The sequence below is a fragment of the Kogia breviceps genome, unplaced genomic scaffold (genome assembly GCF_026419965.1).
Source record: "Kogia breviceps isolate mKogBre1 unplaced genomic scaffold, mKogBre1 haplotype 1 scaffold_89, whole genome shotgun sequence".
NCBI lineage: Eukaryota > Metazoa > Chordata > Mammalia > Artiodactyla > Physeteridae > Kogia > Kogia breviceps.
Window position 1 is genome coordinate 244661 of NW_026712108.1, and position 23680 is coordinate 268340.

The window sequence follows — 23680 nt, forward strand, 5'->3', positions numbered from 1 at the left end:
TGCGATGAACAGGGTCTGGTGAGTCCAGTTGATTGAGCAAGGAGTAGGTCGTGTCCATTCCATATTCGGTTTTCGGAAGGGTATCTGTGCTCATTTCAAACTCGAGTTTTATGCGTCACCGCACCTCACCTTTCCCCTGAAGCAGGCATAAGTGTGTTTTCTAAAAGCGTGACTCTGTTCTGTTTGGGGATTCCGTTCATGGGGAGCGATTTTTACATTCCCTCGATAAGTGATATCATAAGTTTCTTTTTTTGTGGGACTTATTTCACTGAGGATGATCGTACCTAAATCCACTCAGGATGCTGCTACCAGCCTCATGACGTGGATTTCATGGCTGAGTGACACTCCATTGGACCTACGTAGCACCACTTGTCCACTTGTCCACTTGTCTTTGTCCACTTGTCCACTCGTCTTTGTCCACTTGGCTCTTTCCTGGGATATGAAACGTGTACCGGAGTGGAGGTTCTTGTCAAGACAGCAGCCCTCAACTTTGGGGTCCCTGTGTCTGGTTGATTTTTTCATTTTCCCAAGGTCAACGCCCATGTGGGGAAGTGCCCTATGCTCTGTGGTTCTGTGTTTGACATGGTTTGGGAAAGAGGATACACTTGTGAAGATTGGCTGTTGGCCATTGACATCCCGCCCATCAGCTTAACAAGGCTCCCTTGACTCCGTGGGCTGTCCTGCCTTTCTGGTTTTTAGACTTTTTTCGCCTGGCCCTTTTGCCCCCGGGGGGGTCGAGAGATTTCTTTGTAGTGCTGATTTGCTCTCCCAGGTTGCTTGGTTGGCCAAAAAGGGCGTATGCGTTTTTTCCTGAATATATTCAGGAAAAAACGCATACGCCCTTTTTGGCCAACCGCATCATTGTCCACGTTCTGGCGCTTTTCATGTGCTATCGGGGCCATTCCGATGTACCCGTTGACATCCGTTTCCTGCAGTTCTGCCTTGCGTTCAGCGCCTCTTCGTAGCCTGACCTCAATATATTTTGGGGCGATAGTTATCGTTTAGAACTCTGCAGGTTTGGGAAGTGCAGGGCCCCTGAGCTCCATTTCCCAAGTCGCTTTTTTGTGAGTGGGACGCAACACGGCTGGATGGCTTCACGCCCTATTGTCGATCCGCGGTGGCAGGCTGAACCGCTGGTGAATTCTTCTTCGTGATGGGAAATGAGAGTGACATGTGCCCGACCAAACACCTCCAGCGAGTCTCTCATTGGTTCCCCCTCTTGCAGTTCATCCTGCGGACAAATTGCAGACGGTACGAAAGAGGCATGGAAAGGCGCCGAGTCTCCAAGTGGGGAGATTGTTAGTAAGGGGGCCTGAATGGAGAACACGAGCACCAGGAGAGGAAAACTGAGGTGAGTTTCAGAAAGCTTTCCCGATCCCACGGTGTAGCATCCGCTGGGTTTCCAATGAGTGCTTTCGCTGTCGGAAGATTGCGTTGAACCTGGAGAGTTGGGAGCCATGGAATGGGGAGCACGCAGGATTCCTTTCAAGGGTCTGCATTTGCTTTCCCAACCTCACCAATCGTCTCAGCCCCAAGAGTGTCCAGCCTTATGTCTTCTGCCGCTGGGGCTGTAGATGTGGTCAATCCTGGTTGCATGCCAGTCCCTGAACGCATTTTGGAAGAATTTCTCTCTGTTTTGCCCTGCTTGTTTCTTCTTTGTGTTGGAAATGTATCCTCAGAATGGGTCTGAGCTGATTTTCCCTGCTGGTTTTAGGCCGCTTTACACACCCTTGATGCACTTACACAGAGATATCAAGACTTAGCTTTTAAGATGCTTACTAGTCGGATAGATACTTGTGCGATGAACAGGGTCTGGTGAGTCCAGTTGATTGAGCAAGGAGTAGGTCGTGTCCATTCCATATTCGGTTTTCGGAAGGGTATCTGTGCTCATTTCAAACTCGAGTTTTATGCGTCACCGCACCTCACCTTTCCCCTGAAGCAGGCATAAGTGTGTTTTCTAAAAGCGTGACTCTGTTCTGTTTGGGGATTCCGTTCATGGGGAGCGATTTTTACATTCCCTCGATAAGTGATATCATAAGTTTCTTTTTTTGTGGGACTTATTTCACTGAGGATGATCGTACCTAAATCCACTCAGGATGCTGCTACCAGCCTCATGACGTGGATTTCATGGCTGAGTGACACTCCATTGGACCTACGTAGCACCACTTGTCCACTTGTCCACTTGTCTTTGTCCACTTGTCCACTCGTCTTTGTCCACTTGGCTCTTTCCTGGGATATGAAACGTGTACCGGAGTGGAGGTTCTTGTCAAGACAGCAGCCCTCAACTTTGGGGTCCCTGTGTCTGGTTGATTTTTTCATTTTCCCAAGGTCAACGCCCATGTGGGGAAGTGCCCTATGCTCTGTGGTTCTGTGTTTTACATGGTTTGGGAAAGAGGATACACTTGTGAAGATTGGCTGTTGGCCATTGACATCCCGCCCATCAGCTTAACAAGGCTCCCTTGACTCCGTGGGCTGTCCTGCCTTTCTGGTTTTTAGACTTTTTTCGCCTGGCCCTTTTGCCCCGGGGGGGGGGGGCGAGAGATTTCTTTGTAGTGCTGATTTGCTCTCCCAGGTTGCTTGGTTGGCCAAAAAGGGCGTATGCGTTTTTTCCTGAATATATTCAGGAAAAAACGCATACGCCCTTTTTGGCCAACCGCATCATTGTCCACGTTCTGGCGCTTTTCATGTGCTATCGGGGCCATTCCGATGTACCCGTTGACATCCGTTTCCTGCAGTTCTGCCTTGCGTTCAGCGCCTCTTCGTAGCCTGACCTCAATATATTTTGGGGCGATAGTTATGGTTTAGAACTCTGCAGGTTTGGGAAGTGCAGGGCCCCTGAGCTCCATTTCCCAAGTCGCTTTTTTGTGAGTGGGACGCAACACGGCTGGATGGCTTCACGCCCTATTGTCGATCCGCGGTGGCAGGCTGAACCGCTGGTGAATTCTTCTTCGTGATGGGAAATGAGAGTGACATGTGCCCGACCAAACACCTCCAGCGAGTCTCTCATTGGTTCCCCCTCTTGCAGTTCATCCTGCGGACAAATTGCAGACGGTACGAAAGAGGCATGGAAAGGCGCCGAGTCTCCAAGTGGGGAGATTGTTAGTAAGGGGGCCTGAATGGAGAACACGAGCACCAGGAGAGGAAAACTGAGGTGAGTTTCAGAAAGCTTTCCCGATCCCACGGTGTAGCATCCGCTGGGTTTCCAATGAGTGCTTTCGCTGTCGGAAGATTGCGTTGAACCTGGAGAGTTGGGAGCCATGGAATGGGGAGCACGCAGGATTCCTTTCAAGGGTCTGCATTTGCTTTCCCAACCTCACCAATCGTCTCAGCCCCAAGAGTGTCCAGCCTTATGTCTTCTGCCGCTGGGGCTGTAGATGTGGTCAATCCTGGTTGCATGCCAGTCCCTGAACGCATTTTGGAAGAATTTCTCTCTGTTTTGCCCTGCTTGTTTCTTCTTTGTGTTGGAAATGTATCCTCAGAATGGGTCTGAGCTGATTTTCCCTGCTGGTTTTAGGCCGCTTTACACACCCTTGATGCACTTACACAGAGATATCAAGACTTAGCTTTTAAGATGCTTACTAGTCGGATAGATACTTGTGCGATGAACAGGGTCTGGTGAGTCCAGTTGATTGAGCAAGGAGTAGGTCGTGTCCATTCCATATTCGGTTTTCGGAAGGGTATCTGTGCTCATTTCAAACTCGAGTTTTATGCGTCACCGCACCTCACCTTTCCCCTGAAGCAGGCATAAGTGTGTTTTCTAAAAGCGTGACTCTGTTCTGTTTGGGGATTCCGTTCATGGGGAGCGATTTTTATATTCCCTCGATAAGTGATATCATAAGTTTCTTTTTTTGTGGGACTTATTTCACTGAGGATGATCGTACCTAAATCCACTCAGGATGCTGCTACCAGCCTCATGACGTGGATTTCATGGCTGAGTGACACTCCATTGGACCTACGTAGCACCACTTGTCCACTTGTCCACTTGTCTTTGTCCACTTGTCCACTCGTCTTTGTCCACTTGGCTCTTTCCTGGGATATGAAACGTGTACCGGAGTGGAGGTTCTTGTCAAGACAGCAGCCCTCAACTTTGGGGTCCCTGTGTCTGGTTGATTTTTTCATTTTCCCAAGGTCAACGCCCATGTGTGGAAGTGCCCTATGCTCTGTGGTTCTGTGTTTGACATGGTTTGGGAAAGAGGATACACTTGTGAAGATTGGCTGTTGGCCATTGACATCCCGCCCATCAGCTTAACAAGGCTCCCTTGACTCCGTGGGCTGTCCTGCCTTTCTGGTTTTTAGACTTTTTTCGCCTGTCCCTTTTGCCCCGGGGGGGGGGGGGCGAGAGATTTCTTTGTAGTGCTGATTTGCTCTCCCAGGTTGCTTGGTTGGCCAAAAAGGGCGTATGCGTTTTTTCCTGAATATATTCAGGAAAAAACGCATACGCCCTTTTTGGCCAACCGCATCATTGTCCACGTTCTGGCGCTTTTCATGTGCTATCGGGGCCATTCCGATGTACCCGTTGACATCCGTTTCCTGCAGTTCTGCCTTGCGTTCAGCGCCTCTTCGTAGCCTGACCTCAATATATTTTGGGGCGATAGTTATCGTTTAGAACTCTGCAGGTTTGGGAAGTGCAGGGCCCCTGAGCTCCATTTCCCAAGTCGCTTTTTTGTGAGTGGGACGCAACACGGCTGGATGGCTTCACGCCCTATTGTCGATCCGCGGTGGCAGGCTGAACCGCTGGTGAATTCTTCTTCGTGATGGGAAATGAGAGTGACATGTGCCCGACCAAACACCTCCAGCGAGTCTCTCATTGGTTCCCCCTCTTGCAGTTCATCCTGCGGACAAATTGCAGACGGTACGAAAGAGGCATGGAAAGGCGCCGAGTCTCCAAGTGGGGAGATTGTTAGTAAGGGGGCCTGAATGGAGAACACGAGCACCAGGAGAGGAAAACTGAGGTGAGTTTCAGAAAGCTTTCCCGATCCCACGGTGTAGCATCCGCTGGGTTTCCAATGAGTGCTTTCGCTGTCGGAAGATTGCGTTGAACCTGGAGAGTTGGGAGCCATGGAATGGGGAGCACGCAGGATTCCTTTCAAGGGTCTGCATTTGCTTTCCCAACCTCACCAATCGTCTCAGCCCCAAGAGTGTCCAGCCTTATGTCTTCTGCCGCTGGGGCTGTAGATGTGGTCAATCCTGGTTGCATGCCAGTCCCTGAACGCATTTTGGAAGAATTTCTCTCTGTTTTGCCCTGCTTGTTTCTTCTTTGTGTTGGAAATGTATCCTCAGAATGGGTCTGAGCTGATTTTCCCTGCTGGTTTTAGGCCGCTTTACACACCCTTGATGCACTTACACAGAGATATCAAGACTTAGCTTTTAAGATGCTTACTAGTCGGATAGATACTTGTGCGATGAACAGGGTCTGGTGAGTCCAGTTGATTGAGCAAGGAGTAGGTCGTGTCCATTCCATATTCGGTTTTCGGAAGGGTATCTGTGCTCATTTCAAACTCGAGTTTTATGCGTCACCGCACCTCACCTTTCCCCTGAAGCAGGCATAAGTGTGTTTTCTAAAAGCGTGACTCTGTTCTGTTTGGGGATTCCGTTCATGGGGAGCGATTTTTACATTCCCTCGATAAGTGATATCATAAGTTTCTTTTTTTGTGGGACTTATTTCACTGAGGATGATCGTACCTAAATCCACTCAGGATGCTGCTACCAGCCTCATGACGTGGATTTCATGGCTGAGTGACACTCCATTGGACCTACGTAGCACCACTTGTCCACTTGTCCACTTGTCTTTGTCCACTTGTCCACTCGTCTTTGTCCACTTGGCTCTTTCCTGGGATATGAAACGTGTACCGGAGTGGAGGTTCTTGTCAAGACAGCAGCCCTCAACTTTGGGGTCCCTGTGTCTGGTTGATTTTTTCATTTTCCCAAGGTCAACGCCCATGTGGGGAAGTGCCCTATGCTCTGTGGTTCTGTGTTTGACATGGTTTGGGAAAGAGGATACACTTGTGAAGATTGGCTGTTGGCCATTGACATCCCGCCCATCAGCTTAACAAGGCTCCCTTGACTCCGTGGGCTGTCCTGCCTTTCTGGTTTTTAGACTTTTTTCGCCTGGCCCTTTTGCCCCGGGGGGGGGGGCGAGAGATTTCTTTGTAGTGCTGATTTGCTCTCCCAGGTTGCTTGGTTGGCCAAAAAGGGCGTATGCGTTTTTTCCTGAATATATTCAGGAAAAAACGCATACGCCCTTTTTGGCCAACCGCATCATTGTCCACGTTCTGGCGCTTTTCATGTGCTATCGGGGCCATTCCGATGTACCCGTTGACATCCGTTTCCTGCAGTTCTGCCTTGCGTTCAGCGCCTCTTCGTAGCCTGACCTCAATATATTTTGGGGCGATAGTTATCGTTTAGAACTCTGCAGGTTTGGGAAGTGCAGGGCCCCTGAGCTCCATTTCCCAAGTCGCTTTTTTGTGAGTGGGACGCAACACGGCTGTATGGCTTCACGCCCTATTGTCGATCCGCGGTTGCAGGCTGAACCGCTGGTGAATTCTTCTTCGTGATGGGAAATGAGAGTGACATGTGCCCGACCAAACACCTCCAGCGAGTCTCTCATTGGTTCCCCCTCTTGCAGTTCATCCTGCGGACAAATTGCAGACGGTACGAAAGAGGCATGGAAAGGCGCCGAGTCTCCAAGTGGGGAGATTGTTAGTAAGGGGGCCTGAATGGAGAACACGAGCACCAGGAGAGGAAAACTGAGGTGAGTTTCAGAAAGCTTTCCCGATCCCACGGTGTAGCATCCGCTGGGTTTCCAATGAGTGCTTTCGCTGTCGGAAGATTGCGTTGAACCTGGAGAGTTGGGAGCCATGGAATGGGGAGCACGCAGGATTCCTTTCAAGGGTCTGCATTTGCTTTCCCAACCTCACCAATCGTCTCAGCCCCAAGAGTGTCCAGCCTTATGTCTTCTGCCGCTGGGGCTGTAGATGTGGTCAATCCTGGTTGCATGCCAGTCCCTGAACGCATTTTGGAAGAATTTCTCTCTGTTTTGCCCTGCTTGTTTCTTCTTTGTGTTGGAAATGTATCCTCAGAATGGGTCTGAGCTGATTTTCCCTGCTGGTTTTAGGCCGCTTTACACACCCTTGATGCACTTACACAGAGATATCAAGACTTAGCTTTTAAGATGCTTACTAGTCGGATAGATACTTGTGCGATGAACAGGGTCTGGTGAGTCCAGTTGATTGAGCAAGGAGTAGGTCGTGTCCATTCCATATTCGGTTTTCGGAAGGGTATCTGTGCTCATTTCAAACTCGAGTTTTATGCGTCACCGCACCTCACCTTTCCCCTGAAGCAGGCATAAGTGTGTTTTCTAAAAGCGTGACTCTGTTCTGTTTGGGGATTCCGTTCATGGGGAGCGATTTTTACATTCCCTCGATAAGTGATATCATAAGTTTCTTTTTTTGTGGGACTTATTTCACTGAGGATGATCGTACCTAAATCCACTCAGGATGCTGCTACCAGCCTCATGACGTGGATTTCATGGCTGAGTGACACTCCATTGGACCTACGTAGCACCACTTGTCCACTTGTCCACTTGTCTTTGTCCACTTGTCCACTCGTCTTTGTCCACTTGGCTCTTTCCTGGGATATGAAACGTGTACCGGAGTGGAGGTTCTTGTCAAGACAGCAGCCCTCAACTTTGGGGTCCCTGTGTCTGGTTGATTTTTTCATTTTCCCAAGGTCAACGCCCATGTGGGGAAGTGCCCTATGCTCTGTGGTTCTGTGTTTGACATGGTTTGGGAAAGAGGATACACTTGTGAAGATTGGCTGTTGGCCATTGACATCCCGCCCATCAGCTTAACAAGGCTCCCTTGACTCCGTGGGCTGTCCTGCCTTTCTGGTTTTTAGACTTTTTTCGCCTGGCCCTTCTGCCCCGGGGGGGGTGGGCGAGAGATTTCTTTGTAGTGCTGATTTGCTCTCCCAGGTTGCTTGGTTGGCCAAAAAGGGCGTATGCGTTTTTTCCTGAATATATTCAGGAAAAAACGCATACGCCCTTTTTGGCCAACCGCATCATTGTCCACGTTCTGGCGCTTTTCATGTGCTATCGGGGCCATTCCGATGTACCCGTTGACATCCGTTTCCTGCAGTTCTGCCTTGCGTTCAGCGCCTCTTCGTAGCCTGACCTCAATATATTTTGGGGCGATAGTTATCGTTTAGAACTCTGCAGGTTTGGGAAGTGCAGGGCCCCTGAGCTCCATTTCCCAAGTCGCTTTTTTGTGAGTGGGACGCAACACGGCTGGATGGCTTCACGCCCTATTGTCGATCCGCGGTGGCAGGCTGAACCGCTGGTGAATTCTTCTTCGTGATGGGAAATGAGAGTGACATGTGCCCGACCAAACACCTCCAGCGAGTCTCTCATTGGTTCCCCCTCTTGCAGTTCATCCTGCGGACAAATTGCAGACGGTACGAAAGAGGCATGGAAAGGCGCCGAGTCTCCAAGTGGGGAGATTGTTAGTAAGGGGGCCTGAATGGAGAACACGAGCACCAGGAGAGGAAAACTGAGGTGAGTTTCAGAAAGCTTTCCCGATCCCACGGTGTAGCATCCGCTGGGTTTCCAATGAGTGCTTTCGCTGTCGGAAGATTGCGTTGAACCTGGAGAGTTGGGAGCCATGGAATGGGGAGCACGCAGGATTCCTTTCAAGGGTCTGCATTTGCTTTCCCAACCTCACCAATCGTCTCAGCCCCAAGAGTGTCCAGCCTTATGTCTTCTGCCGCTGGGGCTGTAGATGTGGTCAATCCTGGTTGCATGCCAGTCCCTGAACGCATTTTGGAAGAATTTCTCTCTGTTTTGCCCTGCTTGTTTCTTCTTTGTGTTGGAAATGTATCCTCAGAATGGGTCTGAGCTGATTTTCCCTGCTGGTTTTAGGCCGCTTTACACACCCTTGATGCACTTACACAGAGATATCAAGACTTAGCTTTTAAGATGCTTACTAGTCGGATAGATACTTGTGCGATGAACAGGGTCTGGTGAGTCCAGTTGATTGAGCAAGGAGTAGGTCGTGTCCATTCCATATTCGGTTTTCGGAAGGGTATCTGTGCTCATTTCAAACTCGAGTTTTATGCGTCACCGCACCTCACCTTTCCCCTGAAGCAGGCATAAGTGTGTTTTCTAAAAGCGTGACTCTGTTCTGTTTGGGGATTCCGTTCATGGGGAGCGATTTTTACATTCCCTCGATAAGTGATATCATAAGTTTCTTTTTTTGTGGGACTTATTTCACTGAGGATGATCGTACCTAAATCCACTCAGGATGCTGCTACCAGCCTCATGACGTGGATTTCATGGCTGAGTGACACTCCATTGGACCTACGTAGCACCACTTGTCCACTTGTCCACTTGTCTTTGTCCACTCGTCTTTGTCCACTTGGCTCTTTCCTGGGATATGACACGTGTACCGGAGTGGAGGTTCTTGTCAAGACAGCAGCCCTCAACTTTGGGGTCCCTGTGTCTGGTTGATTTTTTCATTTTCCCAAGGTCAACGCCCATGTGTGGAAGTGCCCTATGCTCTGTGGTTCTGTGTTTGACATGGTTTGGGAAAGAGGATACACTTGTGAAGATTGGCTGTTGGCCATTGACATCCCGCCCATCAGCTTAACAAGGCTCCCTTGACTCCGTGGGCTGTCCTGCCTTTCTGGTTTTTAGACTTTTTTCGCCTGGCCCTTTTGCCCCCGGGGGGGGGGCGAGAGATTTCTTTGTAGTGCTGATTTGCTCTCCCAGGTTGCTTGGTTGGCCAAAAAGGGCGTATGCGTTTTTTCCTGAATATATTCAGGAAAAAACGCATACGCCCTTTTTGGCCAACCGCATCATTGTCCACGTTCTGGCGCTTTTCATGTGCTATCGGGGCCATTCCGATGTACCCGTTGACATCCGTTTCCTGCAGTTCTGCCTTGCGTTCAGCGCCTCTTCGTAGCCTGACCTCAATATATTTTGGGGCGATAGTTATCGTTTAGAACTCTGCAGGTTTGGGAAGTGCAGGGCCCCTGAGCTCCATTTCCCAAGTCGCTTTTTTGTGAGTGGGACGCAACACGGCTGGATGGCTTCACGCCCTATTGTCGATCCGCGGTGGCAGGCTGAACCGCTGGTGAATTCTTCTTCGTGATGGGAAATGAGAGTGACATGTGCCCGACCAAACACCTCCAGCGAGTCTCTCATTGGTTCCCCCTCTTGCAGTTCATCCTGCGGACAAATTGCAGACGGTACGAAAGAGGCATGGAAAGGCGCCGAGTCTCCAAGTGGGGAGATTGTTAGTAAGGGGGCCTGAATGGAGAACACGAGCACCAGGAGAGGAAAACTGAGGTGAGTTTCAGAAAGCTTTCCCGATCCCACGGTGTAGCATCCGCTGGGTTTCCAATGAGTGCTTTCGCTGTCGGAAGATTGCGTTGAACCTGGAGAGTTGGGAGCCATGGAATGGGGAGCACGCAGGATTCCTTTCAAGGGTCTGCATTTGCTTTCCCAACCTCACCAATCGTCTCAGCCCCAAGAGTGTCCAGCCTTATGTCTTCTGCCGCTGGGGCTGTAGATGTGGTCAATCCTGGTTGCATGCCAGTCCCTGAACGCATTTTGGAAGAATTTCTCTCTGTTTTGCCCTGCTTGTTTCTTCTTTGTGTTGGAAATGTATCCTCAGAATGGGTCTGAGCTGATTTTCCCTGCTGGTTTTAGGCCGCTTTACACACCCTTGATGCACTTACACAGAGATATCAAGACTTAGCTTTTAAGATGCTTACTAGTCGGATAGATACTTGTGCGATGAACAGGGTCTGGTGAGTCCAGTTGATTGAGCAAGGAGTAGGTCGTGTCCATTCCATATTCGGTTTTCGGAAGGGTATCTGTGCTCATTTCAAACTCGAGTTTTATGCGTCACCGCACCTCACCTTTCCCCTGAAGCAGGCATAAGTGTGTTTTCTAAAAGCGTGACTCTGTTCTGTTTGGGGATTCCGTTCATGGGGAGCGATTTTTACATTCCCTCGATAAGTGATATCATAAGTTTCTTTTTTTGTGGGACTTATTTCACTGAGGATGATCGTACCTAAATCCACTCAGGATGCTGCTACCAGCCTCATGACGTGGATTTCATGGCTGAGTGACACTCCATTGGACCTACGTAGCACCACTTGTCCACTTGTCCACTTGTCTTTGTCCACTCGTCTTTGTCCACTTGGCTCTTTCCTGGGATATGAAACGTGTACCGGAGTGGAGGTTCTTGTCAAGACAGCAGCCCTCAACTTTGGGGTCCCTGTGTCTGGTTGATTTTTTCATTTTCCCAAGGTCAACGCCCATGTGTGGAAGTGCCCTATGCTCTGTGGTTCTGTGTTTTACATGGTTTGGGAAAGAGGATACACTTGTGAAGATTGGCTGTTGGCCATTGACATCAGGCCCATCAGCTTAACAAGGCTCCCTTGACTCCGTGGGCTGTCCTGCCTTTCTGGTTTTTAGACTTTTTTCGCCTGGCCCTTTTGCCCCGGGGGGGGGGGCGAGAGATTTCTTTGTAGTGCTGATTTGCTCTCCCAGGTTGCTTGGTTGGCCAAAAAGGGCGTATGCGTTTTTTCCTGAATATATTCAGGAAAAAACGCATACGCCCTTTTTGGCCAACCGCATCATTGTCCACGTTCTGGCGCTTTTCATGTGCTATCGGGGCCATTCCGATGTACCCGTTGACATCCGTTTCCTGCAGTTCTGCCTTGCGTTCAGCGCCTCTTCGTAGCCTGACCTCAATATATTTTGGGGCGATAGTTATCGTTTAGAACTCTGCAGGTTTGGGAAGTGCAGGGCCCCTGAGCTCCATTTCCCAAGTCGCTTTTTTGTGAGTGGGACGCAACACGGCTGGATGGCTTCACGCCCTATTGTCGATCCGCGGTGGCAGGCTGAACCGCTGGTGAATTCTTCTTCGTGATGGGAAATGAGAGTGACATGTGCCCGACCAAACACCTCCAGCGAGTCTCTCATTGGTTCCCCCTCTTGCAGTTCATCCTGCGGACAAATTGCAGACGGTACGAAAGAGGCATGGAAAGGCGCCGAGTCTCCAAGTGGGGAGATTGTTAGTAAGGGGGCCTGAATGGAGAACACGAGCACCAGGAGAGGAAAACTGAGGTGAGTTTCAGAAAGCTTTCCCGATCCCACGGTGTAGCATCCGCTGGGTTTCCAATGAGTGCTTTCGCTGTCGGAAGATTGCGTTGAACCTGGAGAGTTGGGAGCCATGGAATGGGGAGCACGCAGGATTCCTTTCAAGGGTCTGCATTTGCTTTCCCAACCTCACCAATCGTCTCAGCCCCAAGAGTGTCCAGCCTTATGTCTTCTGCCGCTGGGGCTGTAGATGTGGTCAATCCTGGTTGCATACCAGTCCCTGAACGCATTTTGGAAGAATTTCTCTCTGTTTTGCCCTGCTTGTTTCTTCTTTGTGTTGGAAATGTATCCTCAGAATGGGTCTGAGCTGATTTTCCCTGCTGGTTTTAGGCCGCTTTACACACCCTTGATGCACTTACACAGAGATATCAAGACTTAGCTTTTAAGATGCTTACTAGTCGGATAGATACTTGTGCGATGAACAGGGTCTGGTGAGTCCAGTTGATTGAGCAAGGAGTAGGTCGTGTCCATTCCATATTCGGTTTTCGGAAGGGTATCTGTGCTCATTTCAAACTCGAGTTTTATGCGTCACCGCACCTCACCTTTCCCCTGAAGCAGGCATAAGTGTGTTTTCTAAAAGCGTGACTCTGTTCTGTTTGGGGATTCCGTTCATGGGGAGCGATTTTTACATTCCCTCGATAAGTGATATCATAAGTTTCTTTTTTTGTGGGACTTATTTCACTGAGGATGATCGTACCTAAATCCACTCAGGATGCTGCTACCAGCCTCATGACGTGGATTTCATGGCTGAGTGACACTCCATTGGACCTACGTAGCACCACTTGTCCACTTGTCCACTTGTCTTTGTCCACTTGTCCACTCGTCTTTGTCCACTTGGCTCTTTCCTGGGATATGAAACGTGTACCGGAGTGGAGGTTCTTGTCAAGACAGCAGCCCTCAACTTTGGGGTCCCTGTGTCTGGTTGATTTTTTCATTTTCCCAAGGTCAACGCCCATGTGTGGAAGTGCCCTATGCTCTGTGGTTCTGTGTTTGACATGGTTTGGGAAAGAGGATACACTTGTGAAGATTGGCTGTTGGCCATTGACATCCCGCCCATCAGCTTAACAAGGCTCCCTTGACTCCGTGGGCTGTCCTGCCTTTCTGGTTTTTAGACTTTTTTCGCCTGGCCCTTTTGCCCCCGGGGGGGGGGGCGAGAGATTTCTTTGTAGTGCTGATTTGCTCTCCCAGGTTGCTTGGTTGGCCAAAAAGGGCGTATGCGTTTTTTCCTGAATATATTCAGGAAAAAACGCATACGCCCTTTTTGGCCAACCGCATCATTGTCCACGTTCTGGCGCTTTTCATGTGCTATCGGGGCCATTCCGATGTACCCGTTGACATCCGTTTCCTGCAGTTCTGCCTTGCGTTCAGCGCCTCTTCGTAGCCTGACCTCAATATATTTTGGGGCGATAGTTATCGTTTAGAACTCTGCAGGTTTGGGAAGTGCAGGGCCCCTGAGCTCCATTTCCCAAGTCGCTTTTTTGTGAGTGGGACGCAACACGGCTGGATGGCTTCACGCCCTATTGTCGATCCGCGGTGGCAGGCTGAACCGCTGGTGAATTCTTCTTCGTGATGGGAAATGAGAGTGACATGTGCCCGACCAAACACCTCCAGCGAGTCTCTCATTGGTTCCCCCTCTTGCAGTTCATCCTGCGGACAAATTGCAGACGGTACGAAAGAGGCATGGAAAGGCGCCGAGTCTCCAAGTGGGGAGATTGTTAGTAAGGGGGCCTGAATGGAGAACACGAGCACCAGGAGAGGAAAACTGAGGTGAGTTTCAGAAAGCTTTCCCGATCCCACGGTGTAGCATCCGCTGGGTTTCCAATGAGTGCTTTCGCTGTCGGAAGATTGCGTTGAACCTGGAGAGTTGGGAGCCATGGAATGGGGAGCACGCAGGATTCCTTTCAAGGGTCTGCATTTGCTTTCCCAACCTCACCAATCGTCTCAGCCCCAAGAGTGTCCAGCCTTATGTCTTCTGCCGCTGGGGCTGTAGATGTGGTCAATCCTGGTTGCATGCCAGTCCCTGAACGCATTTTGGAAGAATTTCTCTCTGTTTTGCCCTGCTTGTTTCTTCTTTGTGTTGGAAATGTATCCTCAGAATGGGTCTGAGCTGATTTTCCCTGCTGGTTTTAGGCCGCTTTACACACCCTTGATGCACTTACACAGAGATATCAAGACTTAGCTTTTAAGATGCTTACTAGTCGGATAGATACTTGTGCGATGAACAGGGTCTGGTGAGTCCAGTTGATTGAGCAAGGAGTAGGTCGTGTCCATTCCATATTCGGTTTTCGGAAGGGTATCTGTGCTCATTTCAAACTCGAGTTTTATGCGTCACCGCACCTCACCTTTCCCCTGAAGCAGGCATAAGTGTGTTTTCTAAAAGCGTGACTCTGTTCTGTTTGGGGATTCCGTTCATGGGGAGCGATTTTTACATTCCCTCGATAAGTGATATCATAAGTTTCTTTTTTTGTGGGACTTATTTCACTGAGGATGATCGTACCTAAATCCACTCAGGATGCTGCTACCAGCCTCATGACGTGGATTTCATGGCTGAGTGACACTCCATTGGACCTACGTAGCACCACTTGTCCACTTGTCCACTTGTCTTTGTCCACTTGTCCACTCGTCTTTGTCCACTTGGCTCTTTCCTGGGATATGAAACGTGTACCGGAGTGGAGGTTCTTGTCAAGACAGCAGCCCTCAACTTTGGGGTCCCTGTGTCTGGTTGATTTTTTCATTTTCCCAAGGTCAACGCCCATGTGGGGAAGTGCCCTATGCTCTGTGGTTCTGTGTTTTACATGGTTTGGGAAAGAGGATACACTTGTGAAGATTGGCTGTTGGCCATTGACATCCCGCCCATCAGCTTAACAAGGCTCCCTTGACTCCGTGGGCTGTCCTGCCTTTCTGGTTTTTAGACTTTTTTCGCCTGGCCCTTTTGCCCCGGGGGGGGGCGAGAGATTTCTTTGTAGTGCTGATTTGCTCTCCCAGGTTGCTTGGTTGGCCAAAAAGGGCGTATGCGTTTTTTCCTGAATATATTCAGGAAAAAACGCATACGCCCTTTTTGGCCAACCGCATCATTGTCCACGTTCTGGCGCTTTTCATGTGCTATCGGGGCCATTCCGATGTACCCGTTGACATCCGTTTCCTGCAGTTCTGCCTTGCGTTCAGCGCCTCTTCGTAGCCTGACCTCAATATATTTTGGGGCGATAGTTATCGTTTAGAACTCTGCAGGTTTGGGAAGTGCAGGGCCCCTGAGCTCCATTTCCCAAGTCGCTTTTTTGTGAGTGGGACGCAACACGGCTGGATGGCTTCACGCCCTATTGTCGATCCGCGGTGGCAGGCTGAACCGCTGGTGAATTCTTCTTCGTGATGGGAAATGAGAGTGACATGTGCCCGACCAAACACCTCCAGCGAGTCTCTCATTGGTTCCCCCTCTTGCAGTTCATCCTGCGGACAAATTGCAGACGGTACGAAAGAGGCATGGAAAGGCGCCGAGTCTCCAAGTGGGGAGATTGTTAGTAAGGGGGCCTGAATGGAGAACACGAGCACCAGGAGAGGAAAACTGAGGTGAGTTTCAGAAAGCTTTCCCGATCCCACGGTGTAGCATCCGCTGGGTTTCCAATGAGTGCTTTCGCTGTCGGAAGATTGCGTTGAACCTGGAGAGTTGGGAGCCATGGAATGGGGAGCACGCAGGATTCCTTTCAAGGGTCTGCATTTGCTTTCCCAACCTCACCAATCGTCTCAGCCCCAAGAGTGTCCAGCCTTATGTCTTCTGCCGCTGGGGCTGTAGATGTGGTCAATCCTGGTTGCATGCCAGTCCCTGAACGCATTTTGGAAGAATTTCTCTCTGTTTTGCCCTGCTTGTTTCTTCTTTGTGTTGGAAATGTATCCTCAGAATGGGTCTGAGCTGATTTTCCCTGCTGGTTTTAGGCCGCTTTACACACCCTTGATGCACTTACACAGAGATATCAAGACTTAGCTTTTAAGATGCTTACTAGTCGGATAGATACTTGTGCGATGAACAGGGTCTGGTGAGTCCAGTTGATTGAGCAAGGAGTAGGTCGTGTCCATTCCATATTCGGTTTTCGGAAGGGTATCTGTGCTCATTTCAAACTCGAGTTTTATGCGTCACCGCACCTCACCTTTCCCCTGAAGCAGGCATAAGTGTGTTTTCTAAAAGCGTGACTCTGTTCTGTTTGGGGATTCCATTCATGGGGAGCGATTTTTACATTCCCTCGATAAGTGATATCATAAGTTTCTTTTTTTGTGGGACTTATTTCACTGAGGATGATCGTACCTAAATCCACTCAGGATGCTGCTACCAGCCTCATGACGTGGATTTCATGGCTGAGTGACACTCCATTGGACCTACGTAGCACCACTTGTCCACTTGTCCACTTGTCTTTGTCCACTCGTCTTTGTCCACTTGGCTCTTTCCTGGGATATGAAACGTGTACCGGAGTGGAGGTTCTTGTCAAGACAGCAGCCCTCAACTTTGGGGTCCCTGTGTCTGGTTGATTTTTTCATTTTCCCAAGGTCAACGCCCATGTGTGGAAGTGCCCTATGCTCTGTGGTTCTGTGTTTTACATGGTTTGGGAAAGAGGATACACTTGTGAAGATTGGCTGTTGGCCATTGACATCCCGCCCATCAGCTTAACAAGGCTCCCTTGACTCCGTGGGCTGTCCTGCCTTTCTGGTTTTTAGACTTTTTTTCGCCTGGCCCTTTTGCCCCGGGGGAGGGGGCGAGAGATTTCTTTGTAGTGCTGATTTGCTCTCCCAGGTTGCTTGGTTGGCCAAAAAGGGCGTATGCGTTTTTTCCTGAATATATTCAGGAAAAAACGCATACGCCCTTTTTGGCCAACCGCATCATTGTCCACGTTCTGGCGCTTTTCATGTGCTATCGGGGCCATTCCGATGTACCCGTTGACATCCGTTTCCTGCAGTTCTGCCTTGCGTTCAGCGCCTCTTCGTAGCCTGACCTCAATATATTTTGGGGCGATAGTTATCGTTTAGAACTCTGCAGGTTTGGGAAGTGCAGGGCCCCTGAGCTCCATTTCCCAAGTCGCTTTTTTGTGAGTGGGACGCAACACGGCTGGATGGCTTCACGCCCTATTGTCGATCCGCGGTGGCAGGCTGAACCGCTGGTGAATTCTTCTTCGTGATGGGAAATGAGAGTGACATGTGCCCGACCAAACACCTCCAGCGAGTCTCTCATTGGTTCCCCCTCTTGCAGTTCATCCTGCGGACAAATTGCAGACGGTACGAAAGAGGCATGGAAAGGCGCCGAGTCTCCAAGTGGGGAGATTGTTAGTAAGGGGGCCTGAATGGAGAACACGAGCACCAGGAGAGGAAAACTGAGGTGAGTTTCAGAAAGCTTTCCCGATCCCACGGTGTAGCATCCGCTGGGTTTCCAATGAGTGCTTTCGCTGTCGGAAGATTGCGTTGAACCTGGAGAGTTGGGAGCCATGGAATGGGGAGCACGCAGGATTCCTTTCAAGGGTCTGCATTTGCTTTCCCAACCTCACCAATCGTCTCAGCCCCAAGAGTGTCCAGCCTTATGTCTTCTGCCGCTGGGGCTGTAGATGTGGTCAATCCTGGTTGCATGCCAGTCCCTGAACGCATTTTGGAAGAATTTCTCTCTGTTTTGCCCTGCTTGTTTCTTCTTTGTGTTGGAAATATATCCTCAGAATGGGTCTGAGCTGATTTTCCCTGCTGGTTTTAGGCCACTTTACACACACTTGATGCACTTACACAGAGATATCAAGACTTAGCTTTTAAGATGCTTACTAGTCGGATAGATACTTGTGCGATGAACAGGGTCTGGTGAGTCCAGTTGATTGAGCAAGGAGTAGGTCGTGTCCATTCCATATTCGGTTTTCGGAAGGGTATCTGTGCTCATTTCAAACTCGAGTTTTATGCGTCACCGCACCTCACCTTTCCCCTGAAGCAGGCATAAGTGTGTTTTCTAAAAGCGTGACTCTGTTCTGTTTGGGGATTCCGTTCATGGGGAGCGATTTTTACATTCCCTCGATAAGTGATATCATAAGTTTCTTTTTTTGTGGGACTTATTTCACTGAGGATGATCGTACCTAAATCCACTCAGGATGCTGCTACCAGCCTCATGACGTGGATTTCATGGCTGAGTGACACTCCATTGGACCTACGTAGCACCACTTGTCCACTTGTCCACTTGTCTTTGTCCACTTGTCCACTCGTCTTTGTCCACTTGGCTCTTTCCTGGGATATGAAACGTGTACCGGAGTGGAGGTTCTTGTCAAGACAGCAGCCCTCAACTTTGGGGTCCCTGTGTCTGGTTGATTTTTTCATTTTCCCAAGGTCAACGCCCATGTGTGGAAGTGCCCTATGCTCTGTGGTTCTGTGTTTTACATGGTTTGGGAAAGAGGAACACTTGTGAAGATTGGCTGTTGGCCATTGACATCCCGCCCATCAGCTTAACAAGGCTCCCTTGACTCCGTGGGCTGTCCTGCCTTTCTGGTTTTTAGACTTTTTTCGCCTGGCCCTTTTGCCCCCGGGGGGGGGGCGAGAGATTTCTTTGTAGTGCTGATTTGCTCTCCCAGGTTGCTTGGTTGGCCAAAAAGGGCGTATGCGTTTTTTCCTGAATATATTCAGGAAAAAACGCATACGCCCTTTTTGGCCAACCGCATCATTGTCCACGTTCTGGCGCTTTTCATGTGCTATCGGGGCCATTCCGATGTACCCGTTGACATCCGTTTCCTGCAGTTCTGCCTTGCGTTCAGCGCCTCTTCGTAGCCTGACCTCAATATATTTTGGGGCGATAGTTATCGTTTAGAACTCTGCAGGTTTGGGAAGTGCAGGGCCCCTGAGCTCCATTTCCGAAGTCGCTTTTTTGTGAGTGGGACGCAACACGGCTGGATGGCTTCACGCCCTATTGTCGATCCGCGGTGGCAGGCTGAACCGCTGGTGAATTCTTCTTCGTGATGGGAAATGAGAGTGACATGTGCCCGACCAAACACCTCCAGCGAGTCTCTCATTGGTTCCCCCTCTTGCAGTTCATCCTGCGGACAAATTGCAGACGGTACGAAAGAGGCATGGAAAGGCGCCGAGTCTCCAAGTGGGGAGATTGTTAGTAAGGGGGCCTGAATGGAGAACACGAGCACCAGGAGAGGAAAACTGAGGTGAGTTTCAGAAAGCTTTCCCGATCCCACGGTGTAGCATCCGCTGGGTTTCCAATGAGTGCTTTCGCTGTCGGAAGATTGCGTTGAACCTGGAGAGTTGGGAGCCATGGAATGGGGAGCACGCAGGATTCCTTTCAAGGGTCTGCATTTGCTTTCCCAACCTCACCAATCGTCTCAGCCCCAAGAGTGTCCAGCCTTATGTCTTCTGCCGCTGGGGCTGTAGATGTGGTCAATCCTGGTTGCATACCAGTCCCTGAACGCATTTTGGAAGAATTTCTCTCTGTTTTGCCCTGCTTGTTTCTTCTTTGTGTTGGAAATGTATCCTCAGAATGGGTCTGAGCTGATTTTCCCTGCTGGTTTTAGGCCGCTTTACACACCCTTGATGCACTTACACAGAGATATCAAGACTTAGCTTTTAAGATGCTTACTAGTCGGATAGATACTTGTGCGATGAACAGGGTCTGGTGAGTCCAGTTGATTGAGCAAGGAGTAGGTCGTGTCCATTCCATATTCGGTTTTCGGAAGGGTATCTGTGCTCATTTCAAACTCGAGTTTTATGCGTCACCGCACCTCACCTTTCCCCTGAAGCAGGCATAAGTGTGTTTTCTAAAAGCGTGACTCTGTTCTGTTTGGGGATTCCGTTCATGGGGAGCGATTTTTACATTCCCTCGATAAGTGATATCATAAGTTTCTTTTTTTGTGGGACTTATTTCACTGAGGATGATCGTACCTAAATCCACTCAGGATGCTGCTACCAGCCTCATGACGTGGATTTCATGGCTGAGTGACACTCCATTGGACCTACGTAGCACCACTTGTCCACTTGTCCACTTGTCTTTGTCCACTTGTCCACTCGTCTTTGTCCACTTGGCTCTTTCCTGGGATATGAAACGTGTACCGGAGTGGAGGTTCTTGTCAAGACAGCAGCCCTCAACTTTGGGGTCCCTGTGTCTGGTTGATTTTTTCATTTTCCCAAGGTCAACGCCCATGTGTGGAAGTGCCCTATGCTCTGTGGTTCTGTGTTTGACATGGTTTGGGAAAGAGGATACACTTGTGAAGATTGGCTGTTGGCCATTGACATCCCGCCCATCAGCTTAACAAGGCTCCCTTGACTCCGTGGGCTGTCCTGCCTTTCTGGTTTTTAGACTTTTTTCGCCTGGCCCTTTTGCCCCCGGGGGGGGGGGCGAGAGATTTCTTTGTAGTGCTGATTTGCTCTCCCAGGTTGCTTGGTTGGCCAAAAAGGGCGTATGCGTTTTTTCCTGAATATATTCAGGAAAAAACGCATACGCCCTTTTTGGCCAACCGCATCATTGTCCACGTTCTGGCGCTTTTCATGTGCTATCGGGGCCATTCCGATGTACCCGTTGACATCCGTTTCCTGCAGTTCTGCCTTGCGTTCAGCGCCTCTTCGTAGCCTGACCTCAATATATTTTGGGGCGATAGTTATCGTTTAGAACTCTGCAGGTTTGGGAAGTGCAGGGCCCCTGAGCTCCATTTCCCAAGTCGCTTTTTTGTGAGTGGGACGCAACACGGCTGGATGGCTTCACGCCCTATTGTCGATCCGCGGTGGCAGGCTGAACCGCTGGTGAATTCTTCTTCGTGATGGGAAATGAGAGTGACATGTGCCCGACCAAACACCTCCAGCGAGTCTCTCATTGGTTCCCCCTCTTGCAGTTCATCCTGCGGACAAATTGCAGACGGTACGAAAGAGGCATGGAAAGGCGCCGAGTCTCCAAGTGGGGAGATTGTTAGTAAGGGGGCCTGAATGGAGAACACGAGCACCAGGAGAGGAAAACTGAGGTGAGTTTCAGAAAGCTTTCCCGATCCCACGGTGTAGCATCCGCTGGGTTTCCAATGAGTGCTTTCGCTGTCGGAAGATTGCGTTGAACCTGGAGAGTTGGGAGCCATGGAATGGGGAGCACGCAGGATTCCTTTCAAGGGTCTGCATTTGCTTTCCCAACCTCACCAATCGTCTCAGCCCCAAGAGTGTCCAGCCTTATGTCTTCTGCCGCTGGGGCTGTAGATGTGGTCAATCCTGGTTGCATGCCAGTCCCTGAACGCATTTTGGAAGAATTTCTCTCTGTTTTGCCCTGCTTGTTTCTTCTTTGTGTTGGAAATGTATCCTCAGAATGGGTCTGAGCTGATTTTCCCTGCTGGTTTTAGGCCGCTTTACACACCCTTGATGCACTTACACAGAGATATCAAGACTTAGCTTTTAAGATGCTTACTAGTCGGATAGATACTTGTGCGATGAACAGGGTCTGGTGAGTCCAGTTGATTGAGCAAGGAGTAGGTCGTGTCCATTCCATATTCGGTTTTCGGAAGGGTATCTGTGCTCATTTCAAACTCGAGTTTTATGCGTCACCGCACCTCACCTTTCCCCTGAAGCAGGCATAAGTGTGTTTTCTAAAAGCGTGACTCTGTTCTGTTTGGGGATTCCGTTCATGGGGAGCGATTTTTACATTCCCTCGATAAGTGATATCATAAGTTTCTTTTTTTGTGGGACTTATTTCACTGAGGATGATCGTACCTAAATCCACTCAGGATGCTGCTACCAGCCTCATGACGTGGATTTCATGGCTGAGTGACACTCCATTGGACCTACGTAGCACCACTTGTCCACTTGTCCACTTGTCTTTGTCCACTTGTCCACTCGTCTTTGTCCACTTGGCTCTTTCCTGGGATATGAAACGTGTACCGGAGTGGAGGTTCTTGTCAAGACAGCAGCCCTCAACTTTGGGGTCCCTGTGTCTGGTTGATTTTTTCATTTTCCCAAGGTCAACGCCCATGTGGGGAAGTGCCCTATGCTCTGTGGTTCTGTGTTTTACATGGTTTGGGAAAGAGGATACACTTGTGAAGATTGGCTGTTGGCCATTGACATCCCGCCCATCAGCTTAACAAGGCTCCCTTGACTCCGTGGGCTGTCCTGCCTTTCTGGTTTTTAGACTTTTTTCGCCTGGCCCTTTTGCCCCGGGGGGGGGGGGCGAGAGATTTCTTTGTAGTGCTGATTTGCTCTCCCAGGTTGCTTGGTTGGCCAAAAAGGGCGTATGCGTTTTTTCCTGAATATATTCAGGAAAAAACGCATACGCCCTTTTTGGCCAACCGCATCATTGTCCACGTTCTGGCGCTTTTCATGTGCTATCGGGGCCATTCCGATGTACCCGTTGACATCCGTTTCCTGCAGTTCTGCCTTGCGTTCAGCGCCTCTTCGTAGCCTGACCTCAATATATTTTGGGGCGATAGTTATCGTTTAGAACTCTGCAGGTTTGGGAAGTGCAGGGCCCCTGAGCTCCATTTCCCAAGTCGCTTTTTTGTGAGTGGGACGCAACACGGCTGGATGGCTTCACGCCCTATTGTCGATCCGCGGTGGCAGGCTGAACCGCTGGTGAATTCTTCTTCGTGATGGGAAATGAGAGTGACATGTGCCCGACCAAACACCTCCAGCGAGTCTCTCATTGGTTCCCCCTCTTGCAGTTCATCCTGCGGACAAATTGCAGACGGTACGAAAGAGGCATGGAAAGGCGCCGAGTCTCCAAGTGGGGAGATTGTTAGTAAGGGGGCCTGAATGGAGAACACGAGCACCAGGAGAGGAAAACTGAGGTGAGTTTCAGAAAGCTTTCCCGATCCCACGGTGTAGCATCCGCTGGGTTTCCAATGAGTGCTTTCGCTGTCGGAAGATTGCGTTGAACCTGGAGAGTTGGGAGCCATGGAATGGGGAGCACGCAGGATTCCTTTCAAGGGTCTGCATTTGCTTTCCCAACCTCACCAATCGTCTCAGCCCCAAGAGTGTCCAGCCTTATGTCTTCTGCCGCTGGGGCTGTAGATGTGGTCAATCCTGGTTGCATGCCAGTCCCTGAACGCATTTTGGAAGAATTTCTCTCTGTTTTGCCCTGCTTGTTTCTTCTTTGTGTTGGAAATGTATCCTCAGAATGGGTCTGAGCTGATTTTCCCTGCTGGTTTTAGGCCGCTTTACACACCCTTGATGCACTTACACAGAGATATCAAGACTTAGCTTTTAAGATGCTTACTAGTCGGATAGATACTTGTGCGATGAACAGGGTCTGGTGAGTCCAGTTGATTGAGCAAGGAGTAGGTCGTGTCCATTCCATATTCGGTTTTCGGAAGGGTATCTGTGCTCATTTCAAACTCGAGTTTTATGCGTCACCGCACCTCACCTTTCCCCTGAAGCAGGCATAAGTGTGTTTTCTAAAAGCGTGACTCTGTTCTGTTTGGGGATTCCATTCATGGGGAGCGATTTTTACATTCCCTCGATAAGTGATATCATAAGTTTCTTTTTTTGTGGGACTTATTTCACTGAGGATGATCGTACCTAAATCCACTCAGGATGCTGCTACCAGCC